Raw genomic sequence first — 18,836 nt, 5'->3', positions numbered from 1 at the left:
TTCAGGAAATAATTGGATGACACAGAGTCTGCCTCATGAAAATACTGTGAGAAAGCTGGAAAGGAGCAGGGAAAAATGTGAGAAAAGGAAAATGTGTGTACCTTCTTTAGGATAAGTACAGCACAAAATCTGTACAAAAAGTATTAGCGCTCTCACAATCTTTTGAAATCTCTGTGATACTCTCCTGGCAAAGGCGTGTAGTGAGATCTGATAATAAAACTCCAAAAGAAGAAAAGAATGGTGCTATCACATTACTTGTTAGTAAAAAGAGAGGCGTCTTTTGTGACTCATCTTTTGTGAAAAAGCTGGGTTCTGCTGTTGATGGGCATATTGGCAATATGACTTTGTCTGCATTGGAAGCAGGTCTGCGAGCAATATTGGGATGTTTGCACATCCAGTATCTACTGCCATACTTATATGAGGCATACATATACATTTCTCAAGTACAAATACCACATATAATTGAGCTATACAGAAAAAAAAAAATAATCTCACAGGTATATTTAAACATACAGAAGTCAGTATGCATTTGGAGCAGCAGAAAAAAAAAATGGTTGGGTAAAAAGGGTCTAAATATTTTCCCTCAGGTACATCACCATAGTGAGTATTTTGACATGACATTTCTATTTCCAACCGAAATTATGCACTGGCATTTCACTTTAAATTAGCATTCGAAATTTATTTCTTTAAAAGAAAAAAAAAAGTTGTAATCCTTTTGAAATGTTGTCTGAAATTATAAAATCCTACACAGTACATGATATCAGGAGTGGCATCTGTAGCTTCCTGTCTATCCTTCTATCCAAAAGCAGAAGTACATATGTAATCATTAATCAATATGTATGTTCTTAAGATGACATTTTGTGTTCTGTTTCATTTTGTCAAAATCAAGAATTTCACATGGAAAATTTTTATTTTATCTGAGCTGCCTTTTTCCTGGTTTCTTTTCATGTGAAAATTTGTGGTAAACAATCAACCTGCCAAGCTACCAAAGAGGAAGCTAAAACGCTTCTGCTTTACAGCATCCAATAAAGAAAAAGATGCAACAGTGACTTCATCTTCCTAGGCTGAAAACTGGCTACAAAAATATTTGGCCCAACAGTGGATAAAAACCACTCCTCCCCGTTCTTTCAGAATTCACTGATACGGGCATTACACGTTGTTAATAAAAGGCTTACAACGCACTTCCCCTATAAGTACTTTTGGGGAATTCGTATGGACATAGCATGCTAACTTACAGCTGTTATCCAAAACTGCTACAGCTGTTACCTAAAAACTGCAGGGAAAAATAGAAGCCATCCCAAAGCAAGACCATACAAACACGTAACCCAAGGTTGTATTACACATGAACATCAGGGCAGAGTTAAGGTTACTTTCCCAACTTTTCATTACCATTAACTGTTTTTTGAATGCTGAAATAAAGATTTGAAACCATTGTCTTAATATAATTTAAAGAGTAGTGAAGGTTAAGGAGGTTTTTGTTTTCCTTTAAGGACAGTGGAGAAATTCCATCATCTGGAATTATTTAGCCAGTTGCTTTGAGAGAACGTAAACAGAAATTCCCTTTCGCTATGTATCTTGGAAAAAAACAGGAACTGAGGAATTCTCTGAAGGTCTATTGGATCTGCACAGCTTTTACTCTGGAAGATAGGAAGGGAGCAATGGAAAAGCTCATTTCTGGTGTACTTCTGCTAAGCTGTTCCCTGCTCATGAGCCCTGTGAATTAGGCATGCACGTATGTTCAGCTTGGCCTTCACTTGCCATGTATTTTCCATGCTTGAGACTCCTGCTTGACGACGATGGTGCAGTTCAATTCACTCAATGTCTTTTATGTTTCAGAGGCTGCCAAAATCCAGTTGGAGCAGCAGTGTGTATATATAACTAAGCCTGGCCTTGCATGTTGTGCATATTTAGTAAACACAATTACTTGGATCCTGCCATGTGGTTCCCTCATTCTGAATTTGTTATGTAAACACAAAAGTTACAAGACTACTCAGTTTCTCCAACTCCAGCCCTAAAAAAAGTGTCACTACCCACATATGCAACTCTGTGTGTGTGTGTGTGTGTGTGTGTGTATAGATCACCACTGCTGTTTGGACAGAAATGCCACAAAGATCTTTAGGAGGGCAAAATGGATTTCTCCAGAACTTTGTCATACCTGAAAAAGTTTAAATCACAAAGGTTAGGATTAGGGGGACGTGTGCTCTGCCAAGATCTGAACTGGAACAGAAAGGACTGTGTTGGTCAAACTGTGTTCCAGTGTTACAGGATTTGTTCTGCAGGGTTAAGGTCTCCATTGCCATGAGAAGGGGCACAAAAGGGGCTGGGCTGGAGAGGTGGGGATGGGCAACCTGTGCTATGCAAATAAATGTGTTTTTCTTCTCGTTGGGTCTGTTTCTGTTACAGTAATGAAGTAGCTGCTGGCCTCTACTTGCATTTGAAAGCCTTGCTCTGCTCCACAGCCACCTTTCAAAACACCTGATCAAGACACCGAGCGGCCACATGGCAGCAGGTGAACTTGAGTTTTGGGGGGAAATGTCTCCATGCAGCACTCGGATGGGTTTCTTCCCCTCCCTTCTGCCTCAACTGTGGCAGAGGGGCCGTGGGGTGGCCATCAGGGCATGGGGCTGGGGAGTGGGCCCACAGGGGCAGTGGGTGCTGAGCCTCAGACACAGCACAGGGCTTTGCATGCCCACAGCATAAAAGCAGTGCAGCTCTGCACAGGGAGGAAAAAAAAAAGAGAAAAAAAAAAAAAAAAGAGAGAGAAAAAAGCCTTAAGCCTTTTTTTTTTGGCTTGACGGGAGCCAGTACCAGCTTGTAGGCAACAGGAAGGAGAAAGGAAGGAAACAATGAAAAGGAAAACAGGCTCAAAAGAAGGGGTTGGAGCCTCTCCATCTGGATGCCCACAGAAGGGAAGCACATCTTCTGGTCCTACTGAGGCTACTCTGTCCTACAGCCTTGACCCTTGAAAACCAAGAAGAGAAAATGGGCACTGCCTCTGGGCAGCCAGAAATGTCAGGCACACTGGTGGCAGCCCAGAGAAATGCCTACACTTCATCTTCTTTGTTGAGGCTTTGCTAGTATGTTAATATTTCTGGAGATAAATACTGTGCTGGTAAGCAGACTGAAAAAAATAAATAAGCAAACAAAAGAAAAAGAAGAAAAGACCATGGTAATTAAATCAAAAGAAACAATGAGACAGTAGTTGCAGCATGTGCAAAGGAAGAATGCAGTGCTGCAGGCATGGGGCTCGCTCCCATGTGGCCTCTGCACAAGACCCCACGAGTGGGGGCAAGATGGGGGACCCGGCACGTAGGGTGGAACACATGGGGCACTCGAGCAGCCTGAGCTTGGCTCCCCCTCTTGAAGTTTCCAAGTGTACTTGCAGTCCTCCAGGTAGCTACGAGAGGGGGGAGAGCCACCGGTAGGTTTCTGCTGGGTTGAAATAACAAAGTCTAGTGGGTGCCGCAGGCTGGCGCCCAGCCAGCAGACAGGCAGGGACAAAAAATCCAGAAAGGTTTTTAATACACTCGCAAAGAATAGCTTCTGGTGGACAAAAGAGTGCTTGTATTTTTGTTCTTTCCTTTTCCTGCCTCCAGGAAACTTTAAATAGACTGATTAGAGGCATGCATAGGATCCGTCTCTAATGAGCTCTGAAGCGCGCCGCTTAATGGCGAGGTGATGCCAGCCTCGGATTCTTTCTTTATTCTTGCTGAATAGGAGAACAGTCCTGATCCCAAGTCTGGGACAAGAATCGAGAGGAAGACAGTTTTGCATTTGCTCATCCGGCGGGTGCTGGATGGCATCACCCCTCGGAGAAGCACCTGGCGCAGAGCTGAGCTCTCAGGAGGTGACCGGCGGGGTGGTGGCTGCTGGGTAAATGCAAATACTCCCAGCCGAGCATTAGCTATAGGATTTGCTTCAGTAATTACCTCTGCTTTGGTCTTATGACCCAACATAAGGCAGAATGACTCTTGGCCAAATTACAAGTTGCTGAGAGGTCTAGGGCATTCGGGCATGTGTCCTCTACCTGTTGGAGTATGCTGCAAACCAGTGGGCATTTCTGCTTCTCTGGCTTTTATTATTCTGCATGCCTGATGACTAGAGGCTGCTTTGAGGCACTGACTAGAGAGCCTAAAGAACCATAGTTATCAATAGATGTGGGAGCAGGAATGAGTTTCTTACTCTTTAATATGAAGCAAAGACATCCCTGCCACCAGGACCAGTAGAGAGCTATGCATGCTAGAGACAACCAACAGCCGAAGGGGATGTTCCCTCTTTTCTGGCCCTAGGGACAGAGTCCTCTCTTCTTTTACACACAGCAAAAATTCCAGCCACCATCCGTACACCTCGGATAATAAGGGAACCTAAACATTTGGCTCATGGCAGCAATTTTATGTCTTCTAACAAGGGGAACAGCGTTCCCCTAGGTCCCACTCTCTTTGAGCCGTGCTGCTATGACAGTAATGCGATTGTCACTGCCATGGTATGCTTAACCTTTGCCAAACCAGAGCTGAGGCATTAACTCAGATCTTCAACTCACATGTCTTAAAGGGCAACATAACCTGTGCTGCCTCTACAGGCCCGTAACAACAAGCATGAAAATGTGACAAGCGTAAGCCGTAACAATGATTGATGCAGATAGAAAAATAACAAAGAGCAGCTAAAAAACACTGATGCAGTGGAATTCCTGGGAGCGGTGTCTCCATGGCATCAGCAGCCAAGTGCTGGGACACCAGGAGAAAGGTTGGATTTGCCCGTGGTAGAAAGGATCGCCACACTACACAGTGAAATTCCAGTAAATGGGACAAGAGCCGATGGTGTCTGGAAGTGGTAGTGCCACTGCTGCCCGGATAATGGTCTGAATTAGATTATGTGAAAAAAGAAGGAATATATAGACCACCAGCTGCTCAAAGGCTTACAACAACCTTGCTTTTATTGTTCAGCTAAGTTAGAGGTGGGGCATCAGAGGGATTCCACGCATACCACTGCAGAGAAATTTTAATATGTTCCACGCTGACACATATAAAAAGGAAATAACAGCTGATCATAGCCAGCGGAGCCTGAAGCATCTCTTCATACGCCTGCACAGAAGAATGGGCAAAGAGGGGTGCTTTTGGTCAGAGAGATGGCCAACCGAGCTGACCTGGCAGCAGCCCCACTTTTCTCCTGCCACCAAGCTGGCCTTTGGCGAAAGGGCTGTTGAATGGGAAGCAACGAAAGAGTGATGGAAAAAGGGTGAAGCAGGCACGGCTACTGACCCCATCCCAAGATACCAGGGTGTGTAGAAGGGCAGGGGAGCGGAGAGGCTGAACGCTTAACATGATGAAAAGAAACACGTGTTTACACAACCCACAGCAATCCAATGGAACAAGATATTGCAGAGGGCAAAAGTTTAGCAGGGCGCAGCAAAAGGACTTGATATGTGTGAGAGGGTTGCAGCCGTAAGGGTTTTATTTTTAAAGAGTTTGGGGAAGGGTTGTAAACTCTCGGGACTCTGAGAGCTCAGTTGATGGGGTTAGGGGAAAATCCTTCACAGCAGCAAGTTCCCCTGTAGCTGCCTGCCCCGGGGTCTCTGTGTCTTGCTTTGATGTGGCCGCTTCCAGCCACGCTCAAGAGGTGGATTACTCAAATAACAGGGGGCTGTGGTGTGGGCTCATGTAGCAAAACTTTCCTAAGCCGCAGAGCAACAAGTCTGTCCCGGTACTCAGGGGGACATTAGAGGCAGAGGAACTTGTCCTGTTTGGAATATAACTGTCTGATAGTTGTAATTGCATTTACAACAGCAGTATTTGGAAAATAAATAAATAATTTCTACTGTCAATTAAATAAATAAACTGCCAGACTTGTTGCAAAAACAAATGTCTCAGTGGCTTCACGCAAACTTTGCACCTTAGGTCTTCAGCTCCTTTCAAGATCCAAGGACAGCCTTGGTCACTTCCAAGAGCATTTGGGAGCAGAGGGTCAGGGAGGAGATAGGATCAGCTGCAGGAAATGGGGAATGAAGTCACTCCATGAGGATTCCCTGTCAAATGAGTCACTGGGGCATTGGCGCCAGACCTCCAAGGAGGTGATTCGCTTCCCTCCCACCCTGGCAAAAAACGCTGCAATGCTGGCAACTCAAGCAAGCAAGAATATACACGTGGCACATTAGGGATTGTTCCCTATGGCATGTTAGGAGTTGTCCCCTATGACACATGAGGGGTTGTTCTGGTGGGGTGGATGGCTACTGCCAACATCAGCCATGCTTTTGTGGCTACCTGGGGTATTGCTACTGATACCTGTACGCAAGACTGCCCATAACAAGAGTCCTGCTCTGCAAGGAGGAATCATCTGTTCAAGAAAAGGTGCTGCACAAAACCAGGAAACTTACACAGGACACCTTCATGTAGTGATCTGAGCTTGTAATTGGAATAATCGGCAGTAGCCCCTAATTATATGCCTTAACTAAATCAAATCACATTCTATTTTGTAAGCCTGAAACGTCTTCTATTCCTTCCCCTTTTGCTTTTAAATGGAAAATCTTAAAACATCTTCTTATAATACCAGTATTACAAATAACACTGCATTGTTCCAGCATGAATAATGTCAAGGTACAAGTCACATTGGTAACCCCTGATTCAAGCTGGTAAGTAATTACTCACCAAATAGTTGTATTTAAGTCAAGGGAATTATTCATGTGCATAACTGCTCACAGATATGAGTAAGGTCCCACAGCCTGGGCAAAAGCGAACATCATTAGCAATTCAAAAGAAAAGAATAGAGGCCCTAAAATGTAGGTGGAGGAAGGACAAATAACAACACTGCGATTATTATATCCAATTCATTGACCCCCTACCAGGCATATGGGCTGCTTCCAATAGGAAATAATTTTACAGTGAGGAACTGGTTTGAAGTGAGTTTGTACTCACTGGTGGTTTTAAATAATCATTCGACTGTTCTCTTCCAGTATGCAGTGTCCTCACCTCTCAGCAACTAGGACAGAGTCACAAAGCTCTAGAAACTGTGACAGTTAGCATTTAGGAAATGTTTTTTCATCTTTAAAGAACAGCAGGAACTTTAGCAAGTTACTTGTCAAGCCGCTAGTCCAAGGTAGAAACAAATAAGATTTATTACAGGGACACTAAGAGAGATACTTAAATCAGCTTAAAAGGTAGGATAAGAAATCTGCTTGACAGTCCCACAGGGGTCAGTCCACACACACTGCCTTGCAAATTCATATTTGCCTCGAGAAAATTATCCCCCCCAACACACATTTGGTGTGAGTTGCTCTGCTGTCACTAGGACATTTTGCTAGCATAGCACAAACAACTCAAACAACTGAGATTGCCCTTCACGTGGTTTGTCTTTGTTACTCTTTTTTTTTTTATTACTATTATTTCTTGCTACTGGACCCATTAATTTGAACTTTTATAGGATGAGTTCACTCACCTGAATCTCAGCAGGGAGATGGGGCTTTCTTCCACAGCAGGGCTCTCTCGGAGCAGTATCCACACTGGGGGATTGCACTCACACTCCTCTGGTACTTTATCACTTGGCTCATAACAGCGAAACTCCTCTTTTCCCCCAGAGAGGCAGAGAACAGCTATGCTCGCGCCCCTGACACCGAGGCAGAGTGAAGAATTGCCCCGGCAAGCTGGGATTTCAGAGTGCTGAAAGCCTCCCCCTGTCCTGCAGTGGGCAGCCAGGGGGTCCCGTGCAGCATCCTCCCACGCCACTGACTGCCTGCACGGCCACGGCGCACGATCTGTCGTGCCGAGGGGGTAAGCTACCTACTAAATATACCCCTCGGGGCTACAGCACAGGCAAACACCGCGGCTTTCCTCCTAGGCTTCAGCCAATCAAGGATGTGTATTAAATCTAGTCTAATCCATAGCCAGTGCTGTCCAGTCCGTAGTAAAGCTTCCCAGAAGTTTGGATAAATAATAAAGTGCAAATTAAAAGTGCTCCTGCAAAGCATGACACACAAAGCTAGAAATAAATATTGCCTGTTGTTTCAAATTATTCTGAGCACTCCAGCAGATGACTGGCAAGAGAACAGCATGCATAAGTAGTAATAAAAGTAAACAGTTCAGCTTTAAACTAGCAGGCTTGCCTGTGTTCATAGAGCCCTATTGTAATGGGACAAAGGCAGTGCTGGCGGTACCGGCACTCTCGCTATAAGCTCAGGGCAGCACCCAGCTCGTCCATTCACTCCAAAGCCATACAGTGACAGCCAGCACAGAATTGCACGCATGAGCCCAGCATGCTCACAAAAACAGAAGTTTAAGCAAGTTGCTCAAAAGCACACTGTGCTACCTCTCCACTTGCTTACAGGCATCCTTCAGGCAGAAGACAGAATTAAAGATACGATGATAAGAAGGAGGCACAGGTACTAGAGCCGTGTCCAGTCTACATTATCGCATTCCAGTTAAAAACTGGCACACAGGGAACATGTATTTGTCAGATAAAGAGGCTAAGGGCTCAATTTAAGTCCATGAAACACTCAAAATCTGGAGGAATCTCTTATTTGTGTGCTTACCTTCGGCAAATGCTCTGCTCCTTCCTTCCCTCCAACTCTTCAGAGAGCTAAAAAGAGGTCCTGTTACTTCCAAATGCTTTGTTCTTCTGTCCCTCTGTCACATGGCTTGCCTTTTATATTTGCAACACACAAAAGTTAGGGCTGTTATTTAAGAGAGAGAGGGAGAGAGAGGGAGAGAGAATGTCAAATGGAAAAGTGCCATTGCAGTCATATATCAATCAGGGCAGCGGCAGCAGCAGCTCGCTGGCAAATGGGAATTCCACAGAAATGCGAAGCTCTTGTTATCTGAGAAATCACAAAACACCACCAGCCAAGCTCCCCTCTGCAGGGACTTATTAGTGGCAAGCTGGGAAATAGAAGGAAATGTAGTTTTTCTGTTGATGTTGTTATTGTTTCAGATCTGGAGATATGTATGCGAGGGCACATATGAGACAGTGGAATATAAGTCCTGAATAAAATTCCTTTCTAAATAAATGCACTGTGTGCAAGATAAAGCAAACCACTGTGAAGTGGAGTAATTGGAGCAACGTGAATAATCTCAAAATAACAATTTAAAAATTTGCTATGTGTTTGCACTTGGAAAATATCCATAGGGAAACTGCCCTTTCCCTGGATTACTCATTAATATCCTTTTTTTTTTTTTTCTGATGATTTTTTTTTTTTTAAAGAAAATTTTTACCTGTGATTGATGTCAGATATCCTAAATTCAAGCTGTTCTGCTTTACTGCAATTGGTCACCTAAATCATCTGACACTCCCAGGCTTTCCAGCTGGGTAAGCAGGCAAGCATTTTCTGTACTAATATTTGTGGGCAAATCTGCAGTTCAGATGCTTCAAAGAGTCTGACCCAAAATTCAGAAACTTCTCTCAAATAAACCCTTGTATGCTCACAGAAGCTGAGTTATTTAAGATTTCAAACTGACATTGTCTTTCTGCTTTACCCACCTTCCTCCGAAGAATGCCAAGTTTGAAAACGCTCCTCCTTCAAACCTTTTACATAACTGTTGTGCCTTTTATGTAAAAATGAATGCCCTGGAGGGCTGAAGGCAGACTCCATCCAGTGGAGAAACACACTTACAACGAGCGCATCCCAAACATGTTTGGATATGCATAGCTCTGGATGCACTGAACCTCCTTCTCTGTTCCCCAAGAGGAGGAGGTTTCCCTTCCTTTTGGAGTGCCCCCTAGTCATCCTGAGGCAGTACGGGAGCCCGAGGAAGAGCAGACCTTAGCCAGTTAATTAAAAAATAGGCGACATAGCTGGCCATTCACAAGCTGGATCTGTTCAGAGGCACTGGCCAGCAGATGGATGGAGTCCTGTGTCGATTGTGTTTGAACTCTAAAGGAAAGTTGGTATTTGATGGATGATGTTATTAGCTAAATGTCTTATGTGGTATAAGATCAAAGGACAGATGGAAATTATGCCTTAAAAATAGAATAATCTAAAAGGGGAATGGCTTGTAGATGAGTAAGCATCATGGAAACAATAAAGGAGACATTCTTTGGCTTGCCTTGCTGCAGAGCCAGGTTTGGCTGGTGGGATAAGCAAATGATCCACTTAGGACCCAGATCCTTGGGATGTGAGTTTTGCTGCACATTTTTCCCCTCATATTCAGTGTTTACTTTGCTTGGACTCTTAAAGAGAGGAATGGCCAGCAGGTTGAGGGAGGTGATTGTCCCCCTCTGCTCTGCCCTTGTGAGGTCTCACTTGGAGTGCTGTGTCCAGGTCTGGGGACCCCAGCACCAAAAGGGTGTAGGACCATTAGAGTGGGTCCAGAGGAGGGCCACAAAGATGCTCAGAGGGCCAGAGCACCTCTCTCCTATGAAGAAAGGCTGAGGGAGATCTGCAGCCTGGAGAAGAGGACTCTGGAGAGTCCTCATTGCAGCTTTTCAGTGCTTAAGGGGGGCTTATAAAAAAGACAGACAGAAATTTTTTGCTTGGGCAGATAATGACAGGCCAAGGCAGAATGGTTTTAAACTAAAAGAGGGGAGATTTAGATTAGAGATTAGGAAGAAATTCTTCACTCAGAGGGTGGTGAGGCACTGGCACAGGCTTCCCAGAGAAGCTGTGGATGCCCCATCCCTGGCGGTGTTCAAGGCCAGGCTGGATGGGGCCTTGGCCAACCGGTTCTGGTGGGAGACATCCCTGCCTATGGCAGGGTTGGAACTGATGATATTTAATGGCCCAAGCCAAGCCATTCTATTATTCTGCAATTCTATGATTAAGTCAGATGTGGGTTTCTCTCACAGACTGCATGTGTCATGGCCCTCCGCCTCCCTTGCCACATTCACCCAGGGTGCACAATGGCACAGCTCAACAGCATCTTTGCCTTGTTGGAGTTGCAGGCTGAAATGCCACCAACGTTCTGACATTGCACTTATATTAAACAAATAGACTTACTCGGAACAATAGTTTTGAATTTAGCCAACTCCTGCTTTTTGAACTGAAGTCATTGGCCCTTTGGTCATTCAGCTGCTATATCCACTTGTCTCTTGTTATTTATTTTCCATGGAAAAAACATGGATATTATTTTTCCATGGGAAGGGTGTGGTTCACGTACCTGGTCGCTCACACTCAGGACCTGCCATGTCCAAGACAAAAGCCAGGCTAAGTAGCTCCTGGGTGAAATTTGCCAGGAGATAGTAGACAACTCATGTGCCATCCTTACTGCAAATTATGTTCCTTAAGTTCTTACTAGTGCAGCATATGTTTTCTTTGTGTCGTTTATAGGAGACAATATCCATATTAGTTACTTGTTGGGTGCCAGGCTTACTTTAAATGCTCATTAATTATCATTTACATGTCAAAAAGGCATTTTTGAGAAGTAGTACTCAGTTGTTTTCTACCACAACTACAGCTTTACAGATTCCTAATACAGGAAAATCTGCAGACATTGGACTAATTTTTATTTTTTAAATTAAAAATTGCTTTCAATCTTTCATCTTCAGCTTCAAGTCCATCTTTAGCAGTAAGTAGGAGTTAATCAGCAGTTAATTAACTTCACAGGCAGGCAACTTATAAACTGACACCCTCATTTGTGGTCTGAATGAACTTACACAAGATTGCAAGCACAAAAGCTGAAGTATAAAATATAGCCTTTCCCCTCCTCCCAAACTCCCCAAAAGTTATGGCCTATAACTTTTTCATAGTTGTTCATAAATCTTCATCTTTTCTTAGCCACTGTCACTTAATCCTTCCCATAAAAACAGTATTTTAAATAAACAAACAAGAGCAGAAAGAATGGATCAGAGCTAAGTTTTCAAAGATGATTAGACATTTGAGAAGACCACAGATGTTTGGTACGATTTCCAGAAGATCTAAAGATCCCGCTGCCATCCCAGTTTTAATCTGAGTTCTCTTCAGGGGAATTTATCTTACCTTGCACAGGAGTCACCTGAAAACTAAGTTTAGGCTCTCCCAACAGGAAATTGAGAATTTCCATTCCAAATTGCATTCATTTCAGGCCAGTGTAAGGTAGTCATCAGTAACAATCTTTCTCCTCATGAACAAAAAAGGAAAATTTGCTAAATTAGTAGGACTAAATACCAATTTTTTAGATAGGTAAAACTAAGCAGGATAAATACCACCCAGAAGTACTGAAGCAGTAGTTTTGAAGAGATAGAGAACCACTTCTGAATGGAGTTCTACCAACGTTCATGGCTCTATCCTCATGAAACGCATTGTAGCCCTGCAGCCCTAATTTACCTGCTTCCCTGTTTGACCTCAATATGCCCTACAAGATGCGATGTTTGTTCTCAGAAAAACATTGTACTACCATTACCTGCAACTTAGTAGAACTGAATTCTTTGCCTCATTGGCATTGTCAATTTCTCATTGCCTCCTCAAAAGAGAAGGATTTCACCTCCACATAGTGCGCTAGTGAAATGCATTCTGATTTCTGCAGCAAAATAAGCCTCGAGTTTCACTTTGAAGGATTTTCCAGTGCTGCAAGTTCATAGTCTTTGTTGCGCAATTTTTGCTTTCTGAGATGATGGGTAGCAGACCACAATACCATCAAATGTACTGTCAGAAGAGGCACAACTTGGTATATGTGCTGGTTGCACCTGTGAAGGCCATGAATAGAATAAATTTGCAAGGACAATTTTTAAATTTAGATATATACTCATGCACAGACACAGACATGCATGCTATTTCTGCAAGCAATTAGAGTGGGCACGATGCATAGGAATACAGGTCATGGAAGGATGATGCTTTGTTCGATTATTGAATTGGTAAAGGGTGGACTTGGCTATTAGTATTTTTTTTACAGCTGGGAATGTAAGGGGAACTGAAAGAATTGTAACGATGGGGAAGGGTCTATAGTAACAAGTAACATAATGTTTATATAAAGAGCATATATTTTGTACAGACAAAAGATACCCAGAATCCTAAGAGGAGCTATTTTCTATCTCTTTTAATAATCCAAATAAATATCAGGTAAATAATAAATCCAACACATAAAATTACACACCCATGTACATTAACCCAGGATCAGGTGCCACAAAAGTCTTTCCAGCCAACAGATGCTTTGCACACCTTATTTCGTCCTGCCATGCATTCCCTGAGATGCATTTTGCAAGGTTATTTAAACACCTGCCTGCACATATTCTTCCATAATCTAAATGGGCCTCTTCTTTTAGTATTTCTTTGAACACATGAATGGGTATTGTTAAGAGACAGTATCTGGAAGTGTTTATTCAGTGGCTTACACATATGTCATTACTAGAGCAAAGCGCCCTTTATTTAGGGACTAAGGCTGCTATAAAGAATACTGTGAAAATTGGGTCTGGACTATGTGCTTAGACATTTTACCACAGAATTCAGACAGACATATTACTTACAGATGAAACGCGTGTTTTTTTTAAATGCTGTGAAACTGCATCTGTACCATGACCAGAAGTTGGTGTGCCCCCCGCGTTGGTGTCCTCTTGTTTTCTTCAGCAAAGCAGTGGGAGCCAGTCATGTAGGTCTCCTCTGAGGTATGCTGCCTACAGGAGGCAAATGATGCTGGAGTACCAGTGCTTAAAAAAGCCAGGCTTAGGAGCCTGGCTGGGAAAACAATGTACCAGGGAGAGATCTTGGATGAACATGGCTTGGACATGTCTGTGGAAGGAGGGTGGGTGGTGATTTGGATGGGGAAGGTTAAAGTGATCTGAGTCACTGCTCTGCCCTCCTAGCAAAAGGCTGCTCACCATTAATGCCATTCAGGCTCCCCTGCACTCAGCACAGAGCCTTGAGAATGGGTTGTATTGGAGAAGTGAAGAAGCCTGGATTCCTACACATTTTTAAGCCTATGTCCCTCATAGTTGCCCACTCAGGTTTTCATTACCTTCAACTCCCCGTCCCCTGCATCTCCTGAGGATGTGGTGTCCCACCATGCCTCAGTAGTGCCTTTTGCTCCCACAGAAATTTCTACTTCTTTTTAAAGCTCCTACCAGAATACTGAGCAAGGGCCAGTGTGCCCTCACTGGTGAGCATGCACATGCTCATCTGTAGTGTTGCAGCTCCTCACCTCAGACTGATGAACCGTGTGTGCTTCAGTTCCCTTCTGCCAGATATCAACAGCATGCAGCACTCTTGTCTAGGGGCCATGCCTCCTTACATGTCCAAGAATTTATCAATAAACTTAGTTTTCTCTGAGACCTCTGCCTTGCTGTAAAATTGGTTGAAATTAGTTGGCTGGCTGTAAAGCCATTGAGAGACACTACAGTGAGGGGTGGTGGACAGAAAGGCAGCTCAATCCTATAAGAAAATCATGAACGTTAGAGTAAAGATGTCTTTTTTCTACCTTCAGATTTTAGAAGATAGTGTATCTTTGTCCTCAAAGAGACTGTGGCCACCATAATCCCTATCTCCATCTCCTTTGGAGTGACTGGATGCACCACTCTGGATGCCCAGGCAAAGGGTAAATCATGTATAAACAGCACAGGCCTGACTACTCCATGGGACTGCAAACACACCATCCTACCTCCCCAGATCATTTTAACCATTAGTCTGAAGATCTGGTGCTAATGTTTTTTCCTAAATTCTTGTTTAGGAGTCAAATCTTAGGGTACTGCAATGACAAAATGCTGGCCAGCATTTCTACCACACTCTGCCTGCCACTGCCACTTCTTTGTATCTAATGAAGAAAGAGGAAAGCTGCTGTGCTTCTGTGAATCTCAGTGATATGGATCAACAGTTCTGCAGATACTTGTGGGATTACTCTGCCCTTCCTGAAGTTAGAAATCTCAGACTCAGCTAGTCGCTCTTGGTTCCTCTTATTGTTGGTGGAAACTACAAATAGGTGCTGCTCAAAGGGCTGTTTATTCGCTGATGCTAGGCTGAACTGCCTCTTGGCAGTATCTGTTTCTTTCCATTAATAACAAAGGAAGACAAGAGTGTTGGCCAAGATGCCAAGAGTTCTGGTTTACTAATCCAGCTGTTGGATGCCTTGGTTATGGCACATGAATTCCACCTTAAAGGTTGCTTGAAATTATCGTATAACCATATGCCGTGTATACATAATATGCCAGATATCCATAGTTGTGCATAGGTCAATGCTAAGTATTTTGCTTTTTTTCCTGAGGCTGCAGGAAAGTTTTGTGTCAAACAGTATGGGATAATAACACTTGATGTGCAGTGTAGAGTTTGCAGTGTATTTCTTCCATCTGTTGGAGGGAGGAAGAAATACACTGCAGAGATTTGTAACCTGTCAAATGCTTATCTGAATATCAAAGAGCAGTTATGATGTGTCCTGTGGGATCTCCAAACCACATCTAAAAGTAGGCTCTATTAACCCTAATCTCTTGCGTGAAGGAGTCTTAATCATGCCCCTCATGGGTTTCTCTTGTGGAGTTTGAGACCTTGGAATACAGCCTACCTGTGGTGTTTCTTCTCCCAAGGAATTTATCCCATGCTTCTCCAGCGTTTATTTACATCTCTGCTTCCCCATGCAGGTGATACATGATGCACCTTGGGTATCAGAGTTGGTTTATGCCCTACCATCCCAAAATTTTCTGAGGGTGAAACTGTAGCTTCATCTCCAATACGGTTTGCACAAAAAAAAAAAAAAAAAAAAAAAAAAAAAACACAACTCAGGTGTCAGGAGTCACTCCACTTACTTGAAAAGAGCTTTTTTGCCTTCCTCAGTATATCAGGTGTAGGAGTGTGATTTGCACAACATTTCTGTAATGACAAGAACTCTTCCGTAGTTTCACTTATAGCAGCAAAAATGACCTGGCAAGATACAACCAGATTCTAATAATGGCAACCTTATTTTGTTATAGCCCCCTGCCAATACCTACATGACATGATTTTCTTTCAGTAAAAATGCAATAACCAAAGTGGAGATGTTTTTCCATGCTGTTTATTATCTGAAATTAAATACAATTAATTTGTTTACTACCCAACTTTGTGTGGTCACTCCCTGTACAAAACCTCACATTTAAAAAAGAAGCAGTAAGTGAAAATCAGCCCCAGCTGTACAATTTGGGTTAAAATTGGAGGGCAGCTTGCCGTATGTGAAGTTGCTGAGAAGAAATGCTATTTAGAGCAGGAAATTCGTGATTCATAATTGACATTAGCTCTAGTTACCCTCCAATGTGCATGCTGTATTTCATGTGGAATTATTATAACCAAAGAAAGGCCCTTCCCTTGAGCAAGTTCAAGTTAATGTTTAGGAAACCATTTAAGTTATTATTAGGACAAAAGTCATTATGGTGGAATGGTCGGATGCTCAGATTGTGCCCTCAGTTGCAAAACCTGTGCATTTAAATACCTCTTTTCAGGTAGCTCTTCAGACATGCTCATTTTGGCCAACCCACTGAAATTTCAGCCTTGCAAATGTCCCCAGTACAAACTCCCAGCGGTTTTAAAAACAGCTAGAGATCATTCAAGCTCTCCCTGTGGGCATCTTCTTAACTGCGCCCAAATTTGTGCTAGCCTTTGCTTTCACATGTCCCTTTGCACTCAGATGAACTCCTCAGGCAACAGCGGCTGGAAACAGGGCCCCAAGGACATGTCTGTACCCAGCTGTGTGCAGGCCCCAGCTTTGATGCACAGTGTGTGGGCAGACACCAAAATTGCAGAAGGCAGCTTGTGGAAATTCAGAGACTGTCCAGGGGCCAGATCCTCACCTAACGGGAGCCAACAAGGCTCTGAGGCCTTTGGGGCAGCCTGTGACCCTGCTGTATGTGCTAACCTGGTACCAGGCTGATGTCCACCTTGGCAGCCAGCTGCTCTACCTCCTGGTCTCCACAGCAGAGGAGCCCACCGAGCTTTCTTGGAGTGCTGCAGTTTATCCAGTCCAAATGAACATATGAACTTAATTACTCCACCGTCCTGTAAGCTTAGAATAAGGAATTAAATAGATCTTGTTATGGATTTGGATATGAGTGAAATTTTGGCAAGTTATGCAATTTTTATAAGCTTTTTTTTTTTTTTTTCACATGAAAGCAAGAACATCTTTCCTTCTGATATAGAATCTGCCTCAAGCTGCAAGCATACATGTAAATCAGAGGCAGACTTCAGGCACAGAAAGAGAGAAGAGACTCACACGGTTATAAATTCAAGCATCTTTGAACTTGAGAAAAGCACTGTAAACCACTGCCACCCTATTACCACTAAAAAGGAGAGATCTGGATTCCTCTCTCCAAGGCGAAGTCCTCTGCAGGCCCAGGGGACTGAAGATGCTGGGCCGTGGCTGCTTATGATCTCCCGGGCCTGAGCTGGCTGTTTTCAAGTAGAGGACAGACAAAGGCAAGTTTGCCCTCATGTGGCAGAGCTAAAGCTTCAGAGCCTTCCCTGAAGGAAGCAGAATTAACTCCAGGGAAAGGAATTGGGATTTGCCAAGTGCAGGAAGTCAGCTAGGACAGACAAGATGATGAAAGGTCAAGCAGAGACTGTGAGACACCTCAGGAAAAATCCCTGAGGAGGAAAGGCAAGCCAAGCCTGCACTGGGAGTTGCTAGAAGAGCACATACGATAGCCATGTCTTCTCAAGCTGCAGCTAATGCCCAGCATTTGGGAAAAAAAAGATGCAAGAATTGCTGCAGATTATGTGGTCTGTGAAAGAATAAACATGAAATTATGGTGAACAGCATGGGTGAGGAGGATGGCAGCAGCACCAGTAGAGGGAAGGGGCTTACTCACAGGAGCAATGAAAAATGTTGTTGCACAAGATAAATGGACAATCAGCCCCTAGGCAAATGGAAATAATCAATTTTCGGCTGGACAGAGCTGCACAAGCTGATAAGGGGTCTGACAGGGTTACGAGCACTGAAAGAAAAGCTACAGACAGCATAACATAAGAAAAGAAAGGGCTCAGAATGGGTTGTTTTCCACTGAAGGAGATAAAGGCATGTGTAAATGAAAGAGAGTTCATAACAGTGTCAAGGATTTTTAAAATGTTACATCCTTGATCTCATCCGAAGGGTGAATGCTCTGGAACAAAAAAAAAAAACAACAATAGTGGAAAAGGCAGAGGAGCTCCAGGGAAAAGAGATGCTCCCCGCAAGCTGCAGAGCAGAGCACAGCAGCACCTCTCCCTCTCCATCCCCACCCTGGCCAGGGGCACGGGCAGCAAGCCCAGGGCTGGGAAGCAGTGGTCCAGGGAGAAAGCCAACCCGTGGGGAGCCCACACCCACCCACAGGAGGGAACATGGCTTACTGAGCAGATGAGGAAAATGGGATCAGAATGTGAAGAGAGAATGTTTTCCTCATCTCCCAGAGGGCAGTGGCTTTTAGGACATCTCTGATGTTATACGCTATACTTGATACGCCACCCTTGTCAGGAGCCCTTCTTAAAACTGAGCATGCCTTCAGCATTTAGGAGATGTTCTTGCCTCACTCTGCAGTGACTGAAGCTGGAGGTGTTTTTCAAGAAACCTGCCATGAAAACCCACCTTTGGACTGCATAAAGCTTCCTGGTGTCCGTATGCAGTCTTACTGTCAGAAGGGAAGAATATGTACAGACCTGGGAGCTTGGTCAGTGACTGCCACAGATGCTGCCCAGGCTGCTGCCCCACAGACAGTGGCTCAAGCTGTTGGCCACGGTGAAGGCACCTGGTTTTCCCACTCCCTATCAAACACTGAAAGGAAAATTTTAAGAAGTCTTTGAATATTAAAGGACACAGGAAGGCCAAGAAAGGTCTGGGTATGTTTCTATGTACAAGAGGCTGAGGCACCAAGCTCAGGTGTGGTTCCCTGCTGGTCTATGCTGTGTTACTCTTGCCCACTCCTTGGCTCTGTTCTAAACCACCCCACTCAGCTGCCTTCAAGCGAAATCTCACAGAGAAGGAATTCAGTCTTACCGATGCTATGTGGGCCTGTGGCTTTGG

At 43.9% G+C, this 18,836-nt stretch overlaps 1 protein-coding gene across 4 annotated transcripts in view; it reads right to left on the bottom strand.

Moving 5' to 3' along the window:
* Positions 1-18,836, bottom strand: part of NDP (norrin cystine knot growth factor NDP) — a 36,751-nt gene that overhangs the window by 11,059 nt on the left and 6,856 nt on the right. For 2 of the 4 annotated variants that reach the window (XM_068685823.1, XM_068685813.1), the window contains exons 2-3: positions 8,519-8,659; positions 7,429-7,946 (exon numbers count right to left, since the gene is read on the bottom strand). The gene's annotated coding sequence lies outside the window, so the exon portion shown is untranslated. Of the gene's footprint in view, positions 1-6,641; positions 6,716-7,428; positions 7,947-8,518; positions 8,660-18,836 lie in introns of all 4 variants that reach the window. The other 2 variants (XM_068685841.1, XM_068685832.1) reach the window with 2 other exon arrangements.

The sequence above is a fragment of the Anas acuta genome, chromosome 1, assembly GCF_963932015.1.
Source record: "Anas acuta chromosome 1, bAnaAcu1.1, whole genome shotgun sequence".
Classification (NCBI taxonomy): Eukaryota; Metazoa; Chordata; class Aves; order Anseriformes; family Anatidae; genus Anas; species Anas acuta.
Note: the sequence above shows the minus strand (reverse complement) of the source record. Positions and strands in the feature narration are given on the sequence as shown.